The sequence below is a fragment of the Podarcis erhardii genome, assembly GCF_964252035.2.
Source record: "Podarcis erhardii genome assembly, chromosome: 3".
NCBI classification, from domain to species: Eukaryota; Metazoa; Chordata; class Lepidosauria; order Squamata; family Lacertidae; genus Podarcis; species Podarcis erhardii.
The window spans coordinates 43,046,800-43,071,971 of record NC_138507.1 but is presented as its reverse complement, the minus strand read 5'-3'; the positions used below and the strand labels follow the sequence as shown (position 1 = coordinate 43,071,971).

Sequence of the window (25,172 nt, the reverse complement as noted above, 5' to 3'; positions counted from 1 at the left end):
CATTGGCAGTACTATAGGTGCCACATAATACCTGTTTGCACTTTGGAACTCCCTGCAACTGGTAAACTGCCATGAAACTTAAGTCTTACTTATTGAAACAAAGCCTGAAGGACTTCAGATTCCAAGAGTTAAAATTCTGAACAGACAGAACTATCTAGTGTACTCAAAGGTGTTGTTGTTTAGTCGTTTAGTCGTGTTATGACCCCATGGACCAGAGCACGCCAGGCACTCCTGTCTTCCACTGCCTCCCACAGTTTGGTCAAACTCATGCTGGTAGCTTCCAGAACACTGTCCAACCATCTCGTCCTCTGTCGTCCCCTTCAACTTGTGCCCTCCATCTTTCCCAACATCAGGGTCTTTTCCAGGGAGTCTTCTCTTCTCATGACGTGGCCAAAATATTGGAGCCTCAGCTTCAGGATCTGTCCTTCCAGTGAGCACTCAGGGCTGATTTCCTTAAGAATGGATAGGTTTGATCTTCTTGCAGTCCATGGGACTCTCAAGAGTCTCCTCCAGCACCATAATTCAAAAGCATCAATTCTTCAGCGATCAGCCTTCTTTATGGTCCAGCTCTCACTTCCATACATCACTACTGGGAAAACCATAGCTTTAACTATATGGACCTTCCACTCAAAGGTAAGTGCCGCTGAATTCAGCATAGCTCCTTTCTAAGCAAGTTGGGTATAGGATTGCTGCCAATGTCACCTGGGAAATAACACCATTTTATTTTCAAGGGCATGCCCCTTTTGGAGGACGCAAAGCCTTTCATTTGGTTTCAAACCACATTCTGATCCAGCACTCCGGCAAACTCACACAGATGCTTATCGCTGATTCCTTATGATTAAAGTTCTCCATCGCTGCGACTGCCACTTCTTGCCAAGCTTTTCCAACAAATGAATGCTTCAGTTTTAAAATGTGAAACAAAGGAAAATGTGCCACTGGGGAAATGAGGCAGTGATATATAGGACTGCAGAACTGCAGTTATCTTCAATTCTATTAGGATGCAATATACAAAAAAAAACAACCCTTTAATAATTCCCCCCCACGTATATATTGCCATCACAGGAGGTAAAGTTATTTCCTGGCTTTGGTGGAGAAATAGATGACAATGCAGAACTTCACATTTTAGTGTTTATATCACAAGAAAGAATAATTACAGTATGTTTTGTGTTTTAAAAGCTGAAATTGCATCTCAAAGTCTTTCCCACTTTGTATGCTACCGAGGCTGTCTAACAACCTCCAGTGAGCAAGTGCATTTCACACTCCGGGAAGCTGAAGAGTGTCAAGGTGGTCCATTGTCCTTTCTGAACAACAACCAAAAAAAAAAGCTCAGGAAAGTGCTGCTAACCTTAATGGAAATTTGAATGCCATTGCTGTATTCAACTCTCTCTCTCTCTCTCTCTCTCTCTCTCTCTCTCTCTCTCTCTCTAAGCATACAAAGTAATAGCTCTTGTTCAGAGCACCTTGCATCACAACAGAAGACTACAAACATGCAAGCATCTCTCCACTTGGGGAGATAACACCTCTGATGCTGTTGGTGAGGAACACACCTTGCACATCACCTGATTCACCACCCCTACCACCCCACCAACTACAACCCAAAGCTAAAACTGCAGACTCACCTGTGCAGTGCATAATGCTGATTACCCAGTATTAGAAGAGCCCTGCTGGATCAGACCAAAGGTCTACCTCAGGGGTAGTAAACCTTTTTATACCTACTGCCCACTAATGCATCTTTCTTGATGGTAAATTTTCCTTACCGCCCACCAGTGCTCGATGGAAAAAAGGATTCAGCTTGTGCCATAGAACACCCTACTGCCCACCTAGATTCCTGAAACACCCACTAGTGGGCGGTAGGGACCAGGTTGACAACCCCTGGTCTACCCAGTCAAGCATCCCTGTATTCCAGATGCTTCTGCGGTTCCTATGAGGAAAAGCACTCTCCTCCACTGTCACCATCCAGCACCTAGCATTCCAAGGATGAATGCCTCTGAATCTGGATGTGCGAAATAGGCATGCTCAAAGTGGGTCTAGCCTTGAAAATGGAACGGGAATGGCAACTGGCGCAGAATGTGGTATCTAGATTCTAGAAAGCCTGTGGGAGTTAGAAGTTCAGATTGTATGGCACCAGTTCTGTACCTAGGCTGCCTATTCATTTAAAGTTGGCTTTGACCTTTAAATCCCTAAATGCTAACAGCATACGAATCACCATGGCTAACATGACCTAAAAACCTACCCCCCCACACACATACCAACAAGCCACACTCTGTCTGGACGTCTGTCTCTACATGTTATGGTGGTATTCAACTGTCATTTGGGTAAAATGTCTAGGGAAATAAAAATGCAGTCGATGTGTTGATGCTGAGCCTGCTGATTAAAATAGTGTCTGGATGCTTGCTTGGAGGAGTCATAATTTTTCCTGTTTTCATTTCCGGCTCAGATGTACAAGCTTTTAAAACCCATCAAATAGCTGATGAGGTCCAAGTTCAGAGTGCTATGTTCTGCAGCAAAAATTTTGAATTTATCATCCAATTCATCTATTTGGCCCCATTATTCTACATGCCGAAAGATTTACCACAACAGAACAAGAAGCCTCCAAGCTGTTCCGTAGCAGAGGACCTATGCTACAGGTCTGTATGACAGTGAAAAAAACCAGATTTAAGAAAATAAGTAAATTCTCAGTACGAGAAACTTTTACTTGGAGATAATACCCAGTACAGCAGCCTACACATATTTTGCACTGCAACTCCCATCAGCCCAAGTCAACATGCCCAATGGTCTGGGATGAAAGGAGTTGTATTCCAACACATCTGGAAGCCACCAGGTTGGAGAAAACTTCACTAAAGTTCTATACAAAAACTACCCACAATGCATCACCAATGATGTTGTCGATCATGTATTTAGATTACCTCTTCCCATACTCTGTCTTACAACTGAGACCAATACAAACTTCATGGCTCTAACATCAAGCTAGCTTTGCTTAGCAACAAGACTTCTGAGAAGCTGAAAGCTTGTTCACTATTTTGTGACATTTTGGGTGGCCCTGTTATGGATTTTGGGTTTCCCCTTCCCTCACGAACCAACACAGCTGCCTTTGCTTAATGCTGTTGTTATGGGTCATAATCCCCACACCTTTCTTATCCTTTGATTTATTCTGGTTTAAAGGGGGGGGGATTCTATGGTGTTCATCTAGGCTCTCTCAATACCGTATCAAGACTATGAGCAACACTATTGAGTACGAGAAGCAAGACTGATGGTGGCAAAGGCGGGAAGACATTCTTCTATGCTATTAGAGCTTTGGGAAAATCAGCTTCCGAACTTTGTATTATTATAGTATATAAGGTCACCTCCAGACTGTCAGTATTTTGTGGGAGAGTTTCAAGAGCATAATGGCAATTTCATTTTGCACAATTAAAGTGGATTAGAGGACTCTGCCACCCTAGGGCAACAAATCCACTTTTTAAAAAAGGTTCTGTGGTTTAGAAAGTGACAGGCAACCTCCCCGGACTTGGGGGGGGGGCTGTATTTTGCAATAGTTGTTATGTGATTATTCGCTCATGCTACTGAATTTTTTTGTGTGTGTGTGTTTTTATTGGGTTTTATAAACAAGAATATTGTTATACAAATAAGTTTACCAAGTTTTCTCATGTCATATGTATATCACAAAAATAGCATAATAAATGCGGAAAAATATCTACAACATATGTTTCATTATTAGTGGTCAATGTATGAGTTCTTGGTTTATGAATTGGTTTAAACAATTAGGAAGTAGAAGAAGAAAAGGGGGGAAGAGGGGGAGGGGTGTTGGATGGGGCGGGGGCGGGTGGTTATGCTTCTATTATTCTACTTAGTGTGTGTGAGGGGTTGTATCAGCATTACTTGTATAGGTTCTCTTACTATTCACTTGCTGTATTTCCTTGGTGGTGAGAGAGGTGGGGTGTGGCTTAGGATGTGGTTGGTTGTATTTGGTTGGCTGTAGTGAGAATTGTTTTTTGTGTGTGAGAGAGCGGGGTGTGAGTGTGTATTTTTGAATCAGGTTAGCCATATTGATTTGTATGCTGTCGGCGGATTCTTGTTGTTGTATTGTTGGGCTGTTGTCAGAGCTGCCTCTAGGTCCCAGCTCACAGAGGACCAACGCCCGGTTGATGTAATGTACAAAAGTCTTTATTGAAGTTTAGTTTCCATTTACCCCAGAGCGTGCAGCCCTACGTCTTGGCTCTAGATCGGCGCTCCTTTCTGTGAATCTTCCGATTCGCTGGAGAGACTCGAGGAATCTCTCTGACCACTGTCACTGCCTACACCCCCCTCGGATTCCTCCTCCTCGCTCTCCATTTGCTCCATCTCCTGTGTCTCTGCTCCTGAGCCCCTGACAGATGTGTATGTGATAAAGGGGAGCCATACCGGGGTAAAGGTGTCTTCTTCTGTTTTTCCCCATGTTAGTTTCAGTTTATTGGTTAATTTTTCTAATAAGGCTGCTTCCCATACTATTTGATAGCATTGGTCCATGCTTACTCCTGAATGCTACTGCATTGTTGTCACTTGAAGGGTCACTCTTGCACCATAGCACAACAAAACCACCACCAACAACAACTGCAAAACTAGCGTGGTTCTGATAACACCAAGGTTGCATGTTTGATCCCCGTATGGAACAGCTGCCTATTCCTGCATTGCAGGGGGTTGAACTGGATGATCCTCAGGGTGCCTTCCAACTCCACAATTCTATGATTCTATGATTTGTGGTATGAAAAGTTACATGATTTTAGAAGAGAACTATGGCGCAGGCAACTATCGCAAAGAAAGAAAGAAAGAAAGAAAGAAAGAAAGAAAGAAAGAAAAGAAAAGAAAAGAAAAGAAAAAAAGAAGAACGACAGACCCAAAACCTTTGCAGGCACAAATGCATTGTAGAAAACACAATCATATATACCCACCCAAAGCACAAATCAGGATGAGTGCTCAATAAAAAGGGGCTCAGAGAAGTGCACTGAAAAGTGTGACATGAACACATGATTAACAGGAAGGTGTGTAAACATCTCACAAGCAGAGCAGGATAAATGTTCATTGATGTATAATCTCCTCACAAACAAATCAGAACAAATGCTCAGTAAAGACTGGACATAGTCTAACCTCTGCATAAGTTTTGTGCAAACAAAACAGAATGACTTCTCAATAAATAAGTCATCTGGAGGAGTGCTAACAGTATAGAAGGCTAAAGGACATGTACATGTAGAAGAGTTTTAGGTCACTTGGTGTGATTTCATTGCTTTTATAAATAAAAGAAACCGCTGATGGTTTCCAGAAATCAATGGTTCGATCTGACATGTTCTTTGAGGTCAAGTATGTGTGACATAGAAAGCTGTATCTGTGAAAGAAAAGGCGAATATTACTGGCTCTCATGTTGGTTTGTACTTGTTAGCTACTCTCTTGTATGAAATATTTAATGTCCTGTTTTTCTCTGTAAAATGCTAGGCCCTCCCCCCAAAAAGCAATAAAAAGAAAGAACATTAGAGTACGAGCAGCACTTGTCCTGAACAGTGCAAGCATTTCTTGAGGCTTTCTTCCCAAGGACAAAATGCTATAAGACTTCTCATATCTGTAACCTTGTACGTTTTGCCTCCATCTTCTCTCAGGCAAGGTCTCCCTTTCATCTGAGGAAAGCAGCTGTAGGAAACTGAGGAGAAATCAGGGATGCTACGAGGAAAATTAGACATGGCCTGAAAGGGGTGGGGGAAATCAGTCAGAGAAGATGTATGAGGAGGTAGGCAGTCAAGGAGACGGTAGAGCCTTATTCAGTCACCACCTCCAATGAGCACACGCCCCCTGAAGCAGTTCAGCATCCAAGCTTGGGGAGTGATTGAGAGATTGGAGGCCTGCCTGCATCCCGCCAAGGACTCTGTAATAGCTACAATTTAGGCAGAGAGGGGCTGGAGATTTACCAAGGCCTAATTGCCAGCCTGCTGCCAGCCTGAGGGAAAAGACTGATACAGGAGCTGTTTCAAATAAACTCCTGATTATTGCCAGGAGAAGGGCAGCCTACTGCAATGGACTCGGTGCCCCTCTTCCTAATAGCTTTGTCTGAAATTGTGCATCTTGTTTACCTTGATTTCTTTCCCTGTTCCCCTTGAGTGAAATAAACCCTATTCCCTAAACCATTTGGGATAGCAGCTATTATTGTACCTGCATACAATTTCACTGGAAAAAGGAAATAGATGCTTGGCTTTCTTCTTCCTTCGTTCATTTTCCTCCCTTTTGTCCTCTCTGTGTGTCTGTCTTTTTCTCTTTATTTCTCTTCTCTCCAATGTACTGGGTTTTAAATGACACCCCCCCGGGGGGGGGGGAATAGCATATGCTGCTGCGTGATGCAACTCTCTTAATTCTCTTCCCTTTACAAACAATATTTTCAATATGGCAGTCAAACTGAGGGAATATTGAATAAAGTATAAAAGATGAGTTACGGGATTAAAATACTAATGGTTATCTGGGTTACAACTTTGAGCTCTTTCCATAAAGTGAGCACAAATATATTAGATCAATCAACCAGTTAAAGACTTTTAATTGATAAAGTGATAAATGTCTTGTTTATCCATTGATTACATTTACATTAAATGCACTAACATTTCTGAGGCAAAGTGGATTTGTCTGTTTTGGTGTGGAGGGTTGAAAGTGTCAGATAATTTTGGATGGCTCTGCTACCTGTGAACATGAACCAGGAGATCCGGAATGGGAAACTTCCATTTGCCTGGATGCGCTCCATGTCAGGCAGAGTGAGGGCCTCCGAGACATATGCTGGTGGGGATATTCAGTGTGTACTGCTGTGGCATGAAAGGCGATGGATAGAGTTGCAGGTCCCGAGTGAGGAGAGGTCATGTATGGCCCTGTAGAGTAGGGAGAGAGACCCATTGGTGGAATGCCAAGAACAGTCCTCCATGAGCATGTCCCATGATGCACTGTCACTGAGCGCAACAAGTGACCCATGCCTGCTAGCAGCTCTGGAAGTCCCCATCAAGCCTTGCCATCAGGTCCTGGAGTGCTGGACAATTTCTTGTCTCAGATTGGCAGGAGGTGTGCAGGTGCTTCAGTGGCGCTGCCAGCCAATGGTGCATAGGAGACAACTGCTAGGGACCTAGGTCCCTTCACCACCCACCCAATAAAATATTTGAGCCCCCAACCCCAAGCTGATGGACATTGCCATTCAAATGGTGTGTGAGAGCCACATCATGTGATGGGTTATGCAGGGTGGGACATACCTGCCCCCACCCCAATATTTTATTCAAGCTGGCACTCCTACAAGGGTGTCCATGGAGGAGAGGACTTCCCCACTTGTCGTCACACCATCCCGGTCTGAATGGCAAACAGGCTATCAGGAAGGGGTCTGGAGTGTCTCAGTGGACCCACTGTTTTCCTCTAGGCGATTAGGAAGTGCAGGACCTTCAAGCAATGGACAATGTGTGCTGTGACCTGGTCTCCCTCATGGAGGAGGTTGCTGAGCTCAGTCCCCTCCTCCATGAGCTGATGCAGGTGACTGGCAAGGAAACTGGGGGTGGGGCTCAGCAGGCTGGCCTGCTGCTACTGCTGCCCATGGCCCTGTCCATGGTACTGTGGTGGGGTGCTGCTGCTGTACCTGAGGCATGCCCAGTCTTGTTGATCTTTTGCTTCCTGCTGTGCCTTCGTTTGTTGGATGGTCTCCTCATTTGTCCACTTCTTGTCTGAGTGGAGCTCCATCGGTGAGGGCATCTCTGCTCCTGTCCTCTCCTTCTCTGCCTCCTTGTACTATGCCCTCTTTTCCATCACTGCAATAGAGAGCCGTTTGCATTGTTCTCCCTTGTTCCAAGGTGTGGTGTGTGTGTGTGTGTGTGTGTGTGTGTGTGATGGGCACTGGAGACAATCTCCATATTGTTAAATTACACCACTGCTGCATATGTTTATTTACAATGACACCAGTGGATGGGTGTGGCATCAGGTTGAATACCTGATTGGTCATGTGTGTGATTGACAACATAAACATGCATGCTAGGAGCTGTGCTCAGACTGGCTGCTCTGGGCACTTGCAACTGAAACAACCTATCCTCTGGCAGATTTCCCCACTATGAATTGCTCTGTAACTAGGGAGCAGACCCTACTGAGCACAGTGGGACTTAACTTCTGAGTAAGCATGCACAGGTTTTTTTCTGTAAGTTTATATGTATTCGCATTTGGTATTTGGTGGTTGCTGCATCTGTTCTGCCAGGCAGTGGAGGGCCATTCAGGAAGTTGAAGCTGCTTGCTTTCTTCCTGGCCAATTAATCTAGGAGCAAATTTTAATCAGCCGTTGAAACTTAAGTGACTAATCACACTGATTGATTTAAGTTTCCTTTCTTCAAGCCTAAGCTTGTAAGCAGCAAAATCCTTCTAGGATGGCGAAGAAGGAAAGCAGGAGAAAGTGACATCCTGAACTCTGGGAAACTTCATTTTTAAACTCAGTAAACAGCATGTTAATATATAAAAAAACCAACCACTTTCATATCACTTTCCCAACTATCAGAACCACTTTAATTCTAACCTCCAGGTATATCTAATCCCTCTGACAAAATGGAAAATTGAGGGAGTAAATGAAGACATGATTATCTTGTCTTCCAGAGGAGAGAAAAACATCTGTGCATTTTTTATTAGTGGCAATAAACTCCTGAGAAAGAGATTGCAACACTTCCTTTGTGCCAGAACCCACTAATGCCTACCCTGAGAACATACATCTTTTTGTGAAAAGCGTTTGTCCTGCCCAAGAAGGAAAGCCCCCCCCCTCCCTGCCCCACCCCAACTTCAGGCACCACCTCCTTTAGATGTTCCTACTATTCTGTGGGGCTTCACGAGGATATAAAATATGATTTGCCTATCCTTCCAGCTCAGTTCCACCAGCACATATCACATGCCTTCCAGCTAGGCTTAGGTGGATATGTTATTTTCATAGCTAGGATAATGGAAACAGAAATCTCCAGCACTTCATTCCAGCTGACACCAAAATCTGCTGCGGAAACTGGTGTCAGGCTCCAGAGCCTGCATCTCGCACGCCAAAAAAACCACAAAAAAACCAGCTAGCTGTTTTCTCTATAACTGCAAGCCACTTCTAACCATGTCCTTTTCCCTCATGCCTTCCATGAGGAGAACAAAGAAATGATGTCAACACACAAGGTAAATTGTACTAGATGTTACGGGGGGGGGGGAGAAGTCTTGTCATAGAGCTGCCATTTTTGGTGGCAGCCCAATGTTTCCTGCGATCTTTAATTCTACCCTAAATTGTGAGTTTTCAGCCACCTCAGACTAGGGGTGACGCTGCTGCTACTGGGGAGTGTGGCTGGCTGGGCGTTCGCATGCATGCATATAAAGGGTGTCAAGTCCACCATGAAATCTGAAAATATATCACTGGGATATTTGGGAGGAATAAGGAAGGCTCATCAGGGGTAGTCTATGTGGTTTATTCAGGGTGCTGCTGTGGCGCTGCTGCTCTCATAGCAGTGGCATTGCTGACCCTTATCAGGACAATACGAGGAAGGAGAAGGGTGGGGCCATTGAGGTTGGAGCTGTGTAGGCACACCAGCAGGAGCCCCAGATTGGATCTGCCATTGTGCTCTTGTGCAGCCATGAACTCACAGCTGCCCTGCCCTGCCCTGCCCTGCTCCACAACACTGCCTACCATGCTGTGCTTTTTGGGGAGCTGGGACTGTTGTGAAATAAGGCACATAGCTTCACCCCCTATTCATGCAATCTCTCAGCTCAAAATAGCTGGAAGTGTTGAACCCCGATGGTCTTGGTGCCATAATAACCACATGATAGAAAAAGCTGCAAGTCACTTTAGAAGAAGACACTGCAAAAGTCAGAGAGATAATGGAGAATATATATATATATATATATATATATATATATATATATATATATATAGAGGTGTCACATCAGGACTCAATCAAGGGGATGTATGCTTGGCAGGCATGAGTCCTGGCATGATAACACCAATTAAAACTCTTGGGAGCCTTTTTTGACAATCAGTTTACCAAAGGCAACAAATATTGCTCATCTGTTGGGTGGGCAGGATCCAGATATCTTCCTCAAGAAAGGGTATGTTTTTTCAGCATTTTATCTATTCTGAGTACTTGAACTGGAGCTGCTGGGAGGGTGGCATCTTTCTCCTCCCTCCTTATGAAAAGACTGACCATTGGCCATGCTGGCTGGGGCTGGTGGGAGTTGGAGCCCAACAACATACAAAAAGCATGAAGTTAGTTACTTGTGACCTAGCATTTAATGCCTGATATGTTAGGGCTCCTTCTGGTTTCCACTGCCAATTGCCTTTCTCTTCCCACCCAGCAATGCTGGAGCTTTCAGGTTTTTCTTTAAAAGAAGTCTTTCCCACATAAGTACCTGAGGCATCTGCCTTCCTCTAAAGCATAGACGCAAAGAGCCCATGTACAGATTGCCAAACCAATAAGATATTATTGAATTGAATTGTTTTTATACTGCATGCTGCTGCTGTTTTATTGATCCCTCCATCTGTCAGGATTTCTATTGCACTAATCACCACAGCATCTTTGAGCTTTATATAGACTGCAGCCTGCCGTGAGATCCATTCATCTAGCTGGGCATTCACAGTATGCTCATCAATGGGATTTTCTTTTTCTCCAGATGGAACCATCAACTCTAGAGCCTGCTCTTTGCTTTAAGGTAAGGTGGCAATTTCAGGGCATTTGGATTCTCTGCGTGTTACACCTTCTACTGAGATTGCATGAGTTACAGAGTGTTAATTTTAAAAATACTGCCTTACATGCATCTTTTTAATACTGTACATCAAAAAGAAAAATTATATAATATTTTTAAAAATTGTTCATTATTTCATTGAGGATAAAATGAATGATCTCCTTGAGAGAAGCTTAGAATCCTGAGAAATAAGAAGGTATCTTAAAAAAGAAAAAAGTCCTCTTGAAGCCTGGAAGGAGGAAATATTTAATTGCCTATTCATGAGCCAGCATCAAATTTCCAGGGAATGGAAACTTTTTAAAGAGAATAGTTATGCTTATAGTCAAAACAAAATAAAAAAAAATCCTTCCAGTAGCACCTTAAAGACCAACTGAGTTAGTTCTAGGTATGAGCTTTTGTGTGCATGCACACTTCTTCAGATACACACTGTGTGCATGCACACTTCTTCAGATACACACTGAAGAAGTGTGCATGCACACGAAAGCTCATACCTAGAACTAACTCAGTTGGTCTTTAAGGTGCTACTGGAAGGATTTTTTTTATTTTGTTTTGACCATGGCAGACCAACACGGCTACCTATCTGTAACTGGAGTTATGCTTATGAAAACAATGGCTTCATTTATTTCAGACTTTGGTATGAACAGATATATTTTTGTCTTTTTAAACAACTGAAATGCCTCCAACTTAATCTTTTGTATCCCCTCTTAGAGGAATAAGCAGTGTGCCATGCAATCCTTGTCATGTCTACTCAGAAGTAAATCCTACTGAGTTTAATGAGGCTTAGGCTGTAATTCTATACACATTTATCCAATATTAGCCGTACTCAGAGTACAGCCATTCAAATTAATGGACATGACTTACTTAGGTCTACTCTAAGTTCAACTAACTGTGGATATAACCCATTGAGTTCAATGGGTTTTACCTCTGCCTGGACATGTGTAAACATGTTACTTACTAGAGCACAAGAGCATTCAGCATTAAATCTGTCAAATATTTGCCCTTCGCTATCAAATAAATATCATAGTCATCATACAATAAAATAAGTAGGTTGTCATCACAGCCTCTTAGAGCCCTAAAGTCTTGCATGAAATGGGATTTTGTCAAGTGGGAAATACTGGTACCATATTGGCCTGAATATAAGCAGCCCCCACAAATAAGCTACACCTTTAAAATTCGGGGGGGGGGGAGAAAAAAAGACAATACAGGAATATAAGCCGCTCCCTTAAAATTGGGTTACAGACTAAAAATCACTGCGGTTGGTAGAATTGTAACTCCGAGCCAATTTAAGCCTTTGATCTTGCAAGCCTGCAAAAGTTACCATACAATCGCTAAAATTGCAAATTGCTATTCAGTTGCTACAATTCCACACACACTCACACCTGTAAATGGCAAATAAACAGTCTCAAGCTCGCAAATCGGCAATAAAACATTTTTTTTGTTCTGTTTTACCATATGTCTGTTTCAGCAACAATATCGTAAAAGCCCATTTTTGTAAGGTTGAGAATTTAAGCCACACTTTAACCTTTCATGGTCAGAATTTGGAAAAAAAAGTGAGGTTTATATTCAGGCCAATACAGTATTAATTGTGGACCAAACCTATGCAAAGGAACTAAGAGAAAGATCCGCCTCTGAAATGGTTATTTGTTTCATAATTTTGTATTCAAAAATAAAATAAAATTCTCCCCAAGGCAGTTTACACACTACATCAAAATACAATGCATACAATCAGCACCAGTTGAAACAATCAGTGTATTCTTTATCCAACATTATTAAAACTAGAAAACCCAGCATTAGTCCAACTTAGCAGAATATAATACAGTGCAATGCAATTGTCAAACTAGGACCACAGCACATTGACTACATTTGTATCACACCTTGCCTCCAAGGAGATGAGCATGGCATACATCCAGCTATTCCATTTTAACTCATAGCAACCCCCTGAGATAAGTTAGGCTGGAATGGTGACTGCTTCCTGACCACTTAACAAGCTTCATGGCTGATGGATTTGAAGTCAGGACTCCCTGGTCAAAGTTCAACACTCTGCTTGCTGCATCATACTGGCTGCTGAACACATAAGTCAACAGAATGGCAGCAGCCTACAACCCAGATGGATGTGACCCTCACTTTGTTACACCATACTTCATAAACACAAGATTGTTGCCTCATGACATTAGCCGGAGATCTCATCCATTATCAGAGGATGACTGAAAAACCATAAAGGCTTACAGAACATGATGTTGAAAATTGGTGGTGTTGACTATCAGTTGAGATGAAATGGGACCTTGGCCTGTTTTGGTGATCAGAAATATTGATCCACTGATTGCTTCTATTCCCCTCAGTTTGTTGCATTATTCCATTATTCCTCTACACAGAGAGAGAGAGAGCTATTATGGAAGCATGATTCAGAGACCGTTTACGCAATTTGCCTGTATCATGTATGTCAACCGGTGAAGCCCAGCTCAGCCTAAACATTCTGCACTGGTTCTCAAACATTCACTGGTTCTCAAAGTGCGCCTGCCGGTTTGAGAAACAATTAGAATATGATTGAAAACTCTGCATGTGGCCACTTAGGATGGTTTGCCAATTAAGTGTATAAACTGTCTTGTATTAACCCAGAGGGATATTTTGAAAGCCAGACAATGCAATCTCTTGCAGAGGTAATAAAATGGTTTATTTGTCTTTGACACCTTTCTCTCTGTCAATGGTGGAGCAGGGATTTCAGCAGCTTAATGAAAAGGAACAAATCTACCAGGTGTGGCTAGCAATGCTATTACCAAAAGCTGAAGTTTAAAGTCAACTTGAAAATGGAAAGTGAGTTGGTGTGACTTTTATACTGCCAAAGGAAGAAGGGATGTTTTTTCATTGTTTTGCTCTTAGGGCCTAAATGTATGTATGTCACATACAAATATGATAGCTGTTTTTTTAAAAGCAAAAGCAGCTTTGAGAGGGAGTAATCTAGACAGGAGAGATGGCTGGTGGAGGTGCTTAACCCTTTCCCCACCTACCACTTCTATGTTGCCAGACACCTCCCCATAGCTTCTGGACATCATGGCTGAGGTGTTCCAATACACAATTGTACATTCTTTCACACAAAGACCTCTACATGTTTAGCGCCAGCTCCTAACTGTTCAGTGCAAGGTGGTAACAAATTTCCCATGTGTTCCTTGTGAGGAGGCTAAACCCATCACAAGTTATTGCCGCGTATGTAGTAGAGGATTTCAGCTACAACCATGCCTCCCACAAAGGGAAGGCCATACATGTTTTGTGCATAAATGGTTGAAACCCTATTCTCCATTTTAAAACACCTCAGGTTGCAGGTCTGGAAACATTCTGACTCTCAGAAGGTAATGCGACTTTTGGTGTTTGTGATGTAAAAAACAGGGCCCAAACAGATCTTTAGGGAACAGGAGGGGCTGAAATCAAGCAAAGCAGACCAGACGATGGGGGAATGCGGAACTGGGACAAGTTTAATTACCCTTTGATTAGAAAAGAGGAAATGGCTGACAAAGAGAAAACTGGGCAATATTCTCAACGGGTTATTTCTCTAACTAAAACACCTACACACTAAGATTTCTCAACTAGCATGCCTGAGTGCATTTGAGGTTCCCCCACTGATTTCCGACTTGAAGCTTGTTGGATAACTCCCAAGGCCTGTAGGGATCCTGTATAAACAAATTACAAATAGTGCCAAACTGGTTTCTCTGACACCATGCAAAGAATGGAACAAAGAACTGTATCAACCTTTATTGCAAGTTCAATGGAAATCTGCTCTTAAAGCAAGCAGCTTGTAGATGCCTGGCATGTTTTGTGACTATAAATGCTCTATTTCTGTAGCATTATCACTGAGACCTTCCAAAGGTCATATATAGAAAGTAAACCAAAAAAGTCAAAACTGATATTATTTGAGCACTGGTTGTATCAAAGGCCTACAGTGCATGCATCAACAGAGGGGGACGCCTGGCTTGCCAGTAGTACATGTGAAAAGGACCTAGGGTTCTGAGTAGACCACAAGCTTAACATGAGTCACTAGTGTGATGCAGCAGCAGCAGCATCAAAAGAAGAAGAAGAAGAGGAGGAGGAGGAGGAGGAGGAGGAAGAAGAAGAAGCTAATAATATTCTAGGCTGCATCAACAGAAGTATAGCGTCCAGGTCAAGGTAAGTAATAATCCTGCTCTATGGTGCCTTGGTCAGACCACACCTGGAATACAGTGTCCAGTTCTGGGCACTACAATTTAAGGATATTGACAAGCTGGAATGTGTGCAGAGGGGAGACACCAAGATGTTTAAGGGTCTGGAAATAAAGCCTTATGAAGAACAGTTGAGGGAATTGGGTATGTTTAGCCTAGTAAAGTGGAGACTGAGAGGAGATACAATAGCCATCTTCAAATATCTAAAGGGTTGTCACATGGAGGATGGATTAAGCTTGTTTTCTCGTTCTATGGGGGGTGGGGTAGGAAGGACCCAAATGCAATGGCTTCAAATTACAAGAAAGGAGATTCTGACCAACATTAGGAAGAACTTTCTGCTGGCAAGAGCTGTTTGACGTGGAATGGACTTCCCTCGGGAGGTTGTGGGCTCTCCTTCTTTGGAGGTTTTAAAGCAGAGGTTGGGTGGTCATCTGCCATGGATGCTTGAGCTGAGATTCCTGCTTTATAGGGGGTTGGACTAGATGACCCTGGGGGATCCCTCCCAACTCTACAATTCTATGATTCTCTGAGGGAGGATTCCACCAGGCCACCTCAACAGATACTGTAAAGAAGCATACATAAAACCAGTAAAGCAAGAGGAATAAAGGAGGGTTGAACAAATCTAATTTCAACCTCTCAGCTTTTCATTTTTCTAATCTTAAATTCAGTTTGCCTCATTTCCATATCAGTTTGCTTTTTTAAAAAAAATCCCATTCAAAAATTAGTATGCATTTTTGTACATTTCTCCTAATGAATACATTGCCTAGTGCAGGGGTCTGCAACCTTTAAGACAAAAAGAGCCACTTGGACCTGTTTCCAAAGGAAAAAAAACTGGGAGCCGCAAAACTCGTCATTATAAAAATAACTTTTTTGTCACTTTTTATTATTTCTTTGTTTGACCCCTCAGAATTACTCCTCCTCATAGAAATAAACGTTAAATTAACAAGTTACCTTTTTGTGTGTGTGTGTGTTCTTCACTCCCCTTCAAAACAGTGACCAGCGTACATGCCCCCTTTCAATGCAGTGACCAGCATACATGCCCCTTACAATGTAGCGGGTGGGCGGGAAGGTGACGTCGGGACAGTGCGTGACTAACGCACGCACCGCCCCCATGCGACGTCACAGCCAGTACAGCACCCGCCACAGTGGGGAGTGTCGGGGCGCACAATGCGCCTCCTCCCCTCACTAGTATCTGCCCCAGAGCCACGGCAAAGGTGTAAAAGAGCCACATGCGGCTCCGGAGCCGCGGGTTGCAGACCCCTGGCCTAGTGTATTGTTTCTGGTCACCCCAACCTCTGCTGAGTAGTAGCAAGATTCCTGGGTTCTTGGCACTTAAGCAGGGTTTGTATTCCTTTGGAATGAAGCACAGCAGAGAATGGTTATTTTTCACATATTTACAATCTCAGTCTCGATGGAGGGAGTGCAGAACATGACACCCCAGGAGTGTCTCTTGTTGCTTCTCTCATAGCTTCAGCAAGCTTGGGTCCAAAGGCAGCAGGTAGCCATACTTCCAGGTCTCTGTGTGCAGCCTCCTCTAGCCAGCCCCACATGGAGTTCTACCTCCCCTTCCTCCAAATCTATGCAACTTCCCCCCTCCCCCCTTACCGAGCACTGAGGTGAAATCCTGAACCTGACCTTTGTGACAAGCTGAAGACAAACAAGGGGTGTCTATTGCCTCCACATGCTGCTTGTGAACTTACTGAGCTGGTTGTCACTGGACTAGATGTTTCTTAGGGTGGCGCTGTGGTCTAAACCACTGAGCCTTGGGCTTGCTGATCAGAAGGTCAGCAGTTCAAATCCCCATGATGGGGTGAGCTCCCGTTGCTCAGTCCCTGCTCCTGCCAACCTAGCAGTTCGAAAGCACGTCAAAACGTGCAAGTAGATTAATAGGTACAGCTCCGGTGGAAAGATAAATGGCATTTCCGTGCGATGCCCTAGTTTCACTAGAAGCAGCTTGGTCATGCTGGCCACATGACCTTGAAAAACTGTCTGCGGAGTGGACAAACGTTGGCTCCCTTGGCTAGTAAAGCGAGATGAGCGCCGCAACCCCAGAGTCGTTCGCACCTGCACTTAACTGTCAGGGGTCCCTTTACCCTTTACCTTTATACATTACATGCAAAGGCATATCTCAGAACTCCAATTACTGGGTTCCATTTAATGGAGAAGAAGGAGGTGATGTGTGAAGAACAAGCAGAGGTGCTTGAAAAATAGCAGTGGTTGGATTTTTGTTACTTGTATTTGCATGTATAGCGTGGCATAGCGTGGGAGGAACAGGGGCGGTTGCTCTGGGCACAAAATTGTTAGGGGCACAAAACTTCAGCACCCAGTGCTGCCTCAATACAACTACGTGCTTCTATCACTGGGCTTTGTTGGAAAAGGCTTCTCCACGCGAACCAGGAAGTGACCTCTCCAGACAACAGAACGACTCTTCTTTTCCTATGTCTGTGGCTATGATCTCCTGGGTGATACAGACGCCATTAGGCAGTTGGATGTGCATGCATACTCCATCCATTTCCCTCCCTTCCACCCCCTCCGTGGGGCCCTGGAGGCTGACAACCCACGCTATGCCACTGCATGTATTGTTTGGAGCTTAGTCTATTTCAGAAAGGCACTTCTTCCTATGTTCTTATAAAAAGAATGATTTCTATCCCCTGTGAATAGCTACTTTGGTCAGCTACTAAAGGCCTAATTTTTAATCTTATTAAATCCTCATCCGCTGTGATATCTTCTGGTAATTGCTTCTACAGGCTGGTATGTGATGTGTGAAATTATCACCTTGAATTAGTTCTTGAGTTGCTTTAGAATTTATTTGAGTTCTCCTTTTTTGTGCAAATTGGTAAATCAGAGTTTACTTTTCTTCCGCATAATAATTTTTCCCTAGGGCATTTAGAAATCAAGGATGAGAGCTTTATTTTTGCATAAGAAATGTTTCTCCTCCTCCTATTTATGTAGTGAAAAATTGATTCTGCTCAGTTGTATTGGCCTTGCTACTCTCAATGCATAAACTGCATTGACCTACTCTCAAACTTTTAAAAAAAGTGTTTTTAAAAGAAAACTCTACCTAAAGGTGTTGTTTTTGTTGTTGCTCTCACAGAGAATGAAGAACTTGTTTGCAATAAAGGGATCAGTGAAGGGTTTGGGAGCACATAATACTGTTAAAACCAAGCAGGTTTTTGCCAAATTGGAAGACCCTACATAGGAACTGCAGTTTACATGTGGATTAATTTTTAAAAGTAATGAAAATGTGCAAACTGCTAAAAATAAATAAATCTAAGATAAAGGGGCATGGTAAAGGTAAAGTAAAGGACCCCTGGATGGTTAAGTTCAGTCAAAGGCGACTATGGGGTGTGACACTCACCTCGCTTTCAGGCCAAGGAATGCGGCGTTTGTCCACAGACAGCTTTCCGGGTCATGTGGCCAGCATGACTAAACTGCTTCTGACACAACCGTGATGGAAGCCAGAGCGCATGGAAATGCTGTTTACCTTCCCACTGCAGCAGTACCTTTTTATCTACTTGCACTGGCGTGCTTTCGAACTGCTAGGTTGGCAGGAGCTGGGGCAGAGCAATGGGAGCTCACCCCATCAAGTGGATTCGAACCGCTGACCTTCCAATTGGCAAGCCCAAGAGGCTTGGTAGTTTATATAACAATAGGGTAGGGTAGGGTAGCCTGTCACTAGCCGGCTATGTTCCCATCCCATCATTTTCCAGGGAATACACTATCCAGTTACAGGTGGAAGCACTTTTTTTTTAACTTTAAGAATTAACTGAAAATACATTCCTCAGTCTCACATATGCCAGTCATCCCACCTCCAGAGACCTATAGCATATGAACTATGGGACTGATATCATCATTCTATTGTCATGCGTTAAGGCACAACGGCATTTTAGCACCACACATCTAATGACAAGAGCGTTGCTGCAACAACATGAATCCATAAAACGAAGGCTAGCTATTATCATGGCTGGCAGCCCTACCAAGAGCCCTTGCTTGGAAATCCATCTTATTTATGACTTTTAATTTCCAAAATCTATTTTGTCATGCTGCAGCAGATCCAACATACATCTTTGATCCAAAAGTTATACTGTAGGAATATTCCCAAGTGCTGTGCCGGGACAGTGAGAGCAGAAGGAAAGCACACTTCAGCTTTCACCCAGGAGATCAAGGTCTGTTGAAGAGGTCACGTCCCCTGCCTCCCAAGGGTAACATCATGGCAGACGGAAAAACAGCCTGGCCCGCTCCGTTGGGCAGAGAAGGAGCAGCTGCGAGGAACTTGCTTCCCTGCTCCCTGCCAAAAAGAACATTCAGCTCCAAATGGCAGCTGCCCTCAGACTGCAAAAGTGAAAGGAAGAGCACTAGGACCTCTGCCACCAGCCAGAGGAAGGAGGCCATTTGCAACACCTATCTAAGCACAAAGCCACCAACTAGGGAAGAACAGCCTGACCCCAACACTTGATGTTAAAGGCATATTTAAAAGGCACTGCTTTGTTCTGGAATTGCCAAACTGATCTCCCTGTTCCTCTTTAATTCATTCTCTATCTATCTGTGCTATTTTTCTAGAAAAAGAGGTGCTGGAACTCACCACGAATTCTTGTTCTCTTATAGAGTCGTACCTTGAAAGTCAAGTGGACTCCATTCCAGAAGTCTGTTCAACATCCAAAACATTCAGAAACCAAAGTGTGGCTTCCGATTGGCTGCAGGAAGCTCCTGCAGCCAATTGGAAGCCGCATTGGACGTTTGGCTTCCCAAAAAACATTCAAAAACGGGAGCACTCACTTCCGGATTTCATTCATTCGGGAGCCGATTTGTTCAACAACAAAGGCATTCAACAATCAAGGTACGACTGTACTGGTAATGGTGCCCACCTGAGAGGTGCTGGAACTGAGTTCCATTGAGTTCCGGCTTTAAAAAAGCCCTGCTATTTAGTATTATATGCCACTCTTCAGACAAACCTCACAAAGTGGTTTACATCAAAATGTTAAACACTAAGCCCCACCCCCACCCCAACCCCAAGCAAAAAGCAGCAAGCTATTTGAAAGCTAGTTCTTCCCCTCCATTCCCTCTGGGCAAGATGGTCCTTGAGTGGCTCTGTGAGGGAGAGAAGTCACCTCAGCTGGAACACACATTTGCCCTTGTGTTTCTTGTGTTTTTTTCCAGTTCAGGTGAGGCCCTGGCCTGGAAAGGAAGCTTAGTCTGTATTTTTTCCACTGGCCTGGACTCTTCCCTCCAATACTCCAAACAACATCTGTATTCTACCATTTTACTAATTTATAACATTCACCAACTCTAGATCTGTAACAATATGCAATAGGTTCTGATTGTGTGTGGTAGGGAGGGGAAACAAGTCTCAGTGTATACTGAATATATTGAATGTAGAATATCACACTTAGTCTCTGTTGACCTTTCCTCCAAAGGTAATCCCTATATCAGCCCTGTATCATTGCACCATTGTCCCCAGAACCGTCTCGCTGCTAGAGAGAAATGATGGAGCTCACGAAAACGTCTCGTTATCCACAGTCTTTAATGTTTGTTAGATTTACATAATAATGCAATTTTCTCTCTCTTCCTACTTGTATAGCAGATATTGGCTGCAAGCACAAATGGAAGAATCCACACTTCCCCCAAAACAGTAGCAAGCATTTTTTGAGGTAGCCTTTTACGAGGTAAATTCCCTTGACAAGAGTGGTATCAGGGATTTACAGTGTTGTTGTAATATCTTGTGTCATTTCCAAATATATAGGCTGAGCATGGAGGGAAAACCAGGCAGCTTCCCCTCCTCATTAAGCAGAGCAAATCTTTCAAGCAGCACCTGTCCTCAAAAACAACAGCAGCCCCAGGCCACCCTCTCTTGCAGGTGGCGGAGATGACTTACCTTCAAGGCCTCAGCAAAGTCAGTGGGCCACAAGTGCGTCTTAAACAAGCATTGTCTATTATTCCATCACACAAAATCTAGAAAGTTTGTCCCCTCACTGCATAACATAATATTATATCCTGTACAAAACTGTGGCCTACAGTATATTTTATGCTGCATGGTCCTAAGCATCAAACATGGAGAATTAAAAATTTCTGTGTGGGCCAAACAAATTCATTCTCTCTCTTCTCTCTCTCTCTCTCTCTCCCTGTCTCATTGATCGTGTATTAATCTCAGCTGTGAGCACAAATGGCAGCATATGGATTTCTCACAGACATCAGCTCCCATAAAGGAAGGTGAAAGCCCTATGATAATCTCGTCTGGGCTATGGTCCAGCCATACCTTCTCATATCCTTACTCATTGGAGGAAGGGTTGGAAAAAACAAGTCCCACAGGAACTTGCTCCAACATATCTCATCATGTATGAGGCACTGCAGTTAACAAGATAATGTAATATTGATTGTCTTTCAGTGAGGAGGAAGGGATGGCTGCCAAAAGAATTAAGCCCATGAAGTACAGATAAAGAGGAGAGAATTGCCTGCTTAAATGAAGATGTAAAAGCATGTAATACAAAGGGAATCATTTGCCAAGAAGCCCTTGGAACTCTGGTAGCATTTAGTACTGAGTTTCAGGGGCATGGTGATCATTAAGGTGGCAATTGCCATTACAGAAATGTAAGGGTTTCACTCAAGACGAGGCATGCCAGGTCAGAATTAATAAGAATTGGTTCCACATATCATTAGAGCTCCCTCGTTTTTAATCATCTCAGAGCATATTACGCTTCCAAATGAAGCCATTTCAGTCAGAGTCGGCAGCCAGTTGTCTTCATTTAGCAAATGTTATTTCCCCTCCTCCGCTACACACACAAACGTGCAATGTCTCAGTTCCTTCCCTTTTATCGCACGTAGGAGCTGTCATCAGGGCACATTTAGGCAAGTGAAAAGAGGGGTTCGGGGCTCTGGTGGCAGAGATGCATCACCGTCTCCTTGTATCTCTCCCCACACTCCTTTGGATTCACGTCTGCTAAGTCTTTGTAAAAACAGAAACAAACTGTACTGACAGCCAGACCATAGAAAAACGGCAAATCGAGAATCGTTCCAAGCTCCTCTCGTACAGTCACAGGAGATTCTCCTTCTCCTGTTTCACATCTTTAGTACTCAGGGAGAGAAGGCAGAGGTCTGATACATCTAAGGGTGCAGTTTTAAATGGATGGGAGTTTGCTTGGCTCTCGGCAAAGAAAAGGGTGTGTTCCTGTGTTCTGGAATAAAGCTACATGAGAGCTGCAGATCTCTCCTCTTCTCTGCCTCTGCTATTCAGCCAGCAGGGCTTCCAGCATCCGTTGTTATGAGGGAGAATCACAAGTGTATCCACTTTACAAAACCAAGGGCAGGCTGCTAAAGCAACTACCTATGCCAAGCTTGTATAACTTGTGATGCAACAAGCAGAGTACAATGTGGTGATGCACTTAGGAGGTTGGGCAAATTAATGTTGACTAGCAACATAACCTTCTGCACATCTGCTCTGAAGTAAGCCCCACTAAATTCAATGGGACCTATTCCCAGATAAGTGTGCAAAGGATTGTAGCTTAAGTTCCATCAATGGCTACCACTCATGGTGGCTACATGCAACCTTTGGGTTCAGCAGCAATTGCTGGGGAACCACTATTGAGAGGGTGATTGTCTTCATATCCTACCTATGGGCTTCCCAAAGGCATCTGGTTGGCCACTGTGGAAGCAAGATGTTGAAGGAGAAGAGCCTTTGGTCTGATCCAACAGGGCTCTGGTTCAGAGTCCACTGGCCAGGTTTGGCAGCCTGCCAGCAAACTCAATACCCCCCCCCCAGCCCAGACACCCAAAACAAAGGAGGCAGCCAGCTATTGACATGCCACAATGCATGACTGATGGACTGTGTTTGGCTTGGCCTGGGCACAAGTTGTGTAGATCCACCATAGGTACAAGGAGAACAGTCTTATTCAGTTAAAATCTTAAAACAGCAATACAGTGGTACCTCGGGTTATATACACTTCAGGTTACATACGCTTCAGGTTACAGACTCCGCTAACCCAGAAATAGTACCTCGGGTTAAGAACTTTGCTTCAGGATGAGAACAGAAATCGTGCTCTGGCGGCACGGCAGCAGTGGGAGGCCCCATTAGCTAAAGTGGTGCTTCAGGTTAAGAACAGTTTCAGGTTAAGGACAGACCTCCGGAATGAATTAAGTACTTAACCTGAGGTACCAATGTACTACAATATCCATCTTGGGCAGCTCAGAAAACAGAGCTCTAATGTCTCTGTTTGGCACCCCATCCATACTGCCATTACATCATTATAGATGTTGCAACAAGGCCTAAAGTGTTCCTCCACGATCCACTGCTCAACCCTCCACTGCAGGCAGTGCCAGAGCTACAGTACATGAGGATGAAGTAAAAGTTGAAGACAAGAATGAACCCAGGAGAACGTAAGAGGAGCCCTGTGGGATCAGACCAAAGAGCTATTTAATCTAGCTTTCTGTTCTCACAGTGGTGAACCAGGTGCCTATGGAAAGTCCACAAGCTATACATGAGCACAATGGCCCACTCCTGCTGTTTTTCCACAGGCATGCTGCCTCTGATCTTGGAGCCTGGGTAGAGCTATTGTGACTAATAGCCACTGACAGCCTTACCCTTCATGGAACTGTCTAAACCCCTTTCAAAGCTGTGCAAGTTGCTGTCCATCACTACACATTGAGGCAGTAAATTCCACAGTTCAACTATGCACTGTATGACAAAGTATTCAGTAAGGTAAAGGTAAAGGTACCCCTGCCCGTACGGGCCAGTCGTGTCCGACTCTAGGGTTGTGCGCCCATCTCACTTAAGAGGCCGGGGGCCAGCGCTGTCCAAAGACACTTCCGGGTCACGTGGCCAGCGTGACGAAGCTGCTCTGGCGAGCCAGCACCAGTGCAGCACACGTAAATCCATTTGCAAAAAAAAAAAGCTCAGTTCTGAATGGCTTTCCTTAAATATCAATAACTGGGGTTAAAAACTAAGAAGAGTTACAAAGCAAATTTCTGTGGACCAATAGATGGCCTCCTTGAATGAGCACGTTTGTTTGTGAATAACAATTTGGAACGGTTCTTTTTAAAAAAAAAATATTCCCAAGATATTTATAAAATGTTGCCTGCTACAGCCTTATCCTGTTCAAAGGGGCATCCGGAGGCAGCGCCATTGGCAATGGCAGATTCCCTCTAACTTAGAGGGAGAAAGCCCCGCAGAAATCGGGTCCTGCCGCTACAGCGAAGAAGGGACCCTTTCGAAAACCGCAGGCGGGTGAAGCCTGCGACCGTGGGACTCGGCGGGCACCTTTTGCGCCCCCCCCCCCGATTTGCAAAGGAACCCTGCAAAGGGCTCCGGAGCGGGATGGGGAGTTTGGCGCGGTGCTGAGAGTCAATCGCTACTTCTGTGGAGCGAAGCTGCACAGCTGATGTCGGAGAGCGCTGTCTTCTTTCCTGTGACAATTCGACTTTTAAACAACAACCCGTGAGTAGGATAATTGAAAGATTGGGAGATCAAGGGAATCGTTCCTATGATTGAAGAAATAAACTTGAATTTGGCACTGAAGCGGGAAGGTGTAAACAGGAAGTCCGCCTTCCGCTTTTTGTAAATAGACTGAAAGCAAAGACCTTTCAAACTAAGAACTGGAAAAATTGTGTTGAAAGGATCCAAATTTTGACGCCAAGTAAAAGGACTCCCTTCCTGAGCTGCAGGAGAGGGGAGGGAGGAGAAGAAAGACTTTTCTTTAGCCTGCAAAAAGAAAGGGAAAAGGAGAGGAAAGGGAATAAGACCACCACTTAATCCTTGGTATCGGACTGCCAAGGGAAACAGAATTGCCATGTTGAAAGTCGCACTGCTTATGGACAATGTAACTTTGTACAGATACTCTGCAAGTGAAGGTTTTTACTAAATTTGAGACTGTTGCTTACCATTGAAAGGGGATCTGAAAATCTGGGAAAGATACTCTTTTGAAACAAGTACTGTTGAAATAAGTTCTATTGTTACTGTGTCCTGGAAGACACAAGACCTACCCACCCTGGAAGAATGGCAGATGCAAGTAATGGACTATATGGAATTGGCTGAAATGACCGGCAGAATCCGAGACCAGGGAGAAGAGTCGGTGGAAGAAGATTGGAAGAAATTTAAAATCTATCTACAGAAACACTGTAAAATTATTGAATGTTAATGACGTTGGAATGAAACGAAGTGGTTCTAGTAATAAGGTAAAATGAGAATATGTAAGAAGGGATGGATATTAGATGAAAATTTGAAGTTAGAATATGTGAGGATAAATAATTAAGGGTAAAATAAGAGGTTATGAATTTGCTGAACAA

At 43.8% G+C, this 25,172-nt stretch overlaps 1 protein-coding gene across 1 annotated transcript in view; it reads right to left on the bottom strand.

Moving 5' to 3' along the window:
* PM20D2 (peptidase M20 domain containing 2) overlaps positions 1–25,172 on the bottom strand; it is a 617,107-nt gene that overhangs the window by 483,110 nt on the left and 108,825 nt on the right. The gene's annotated exons all lie outside the window — the stretch shown is intronic.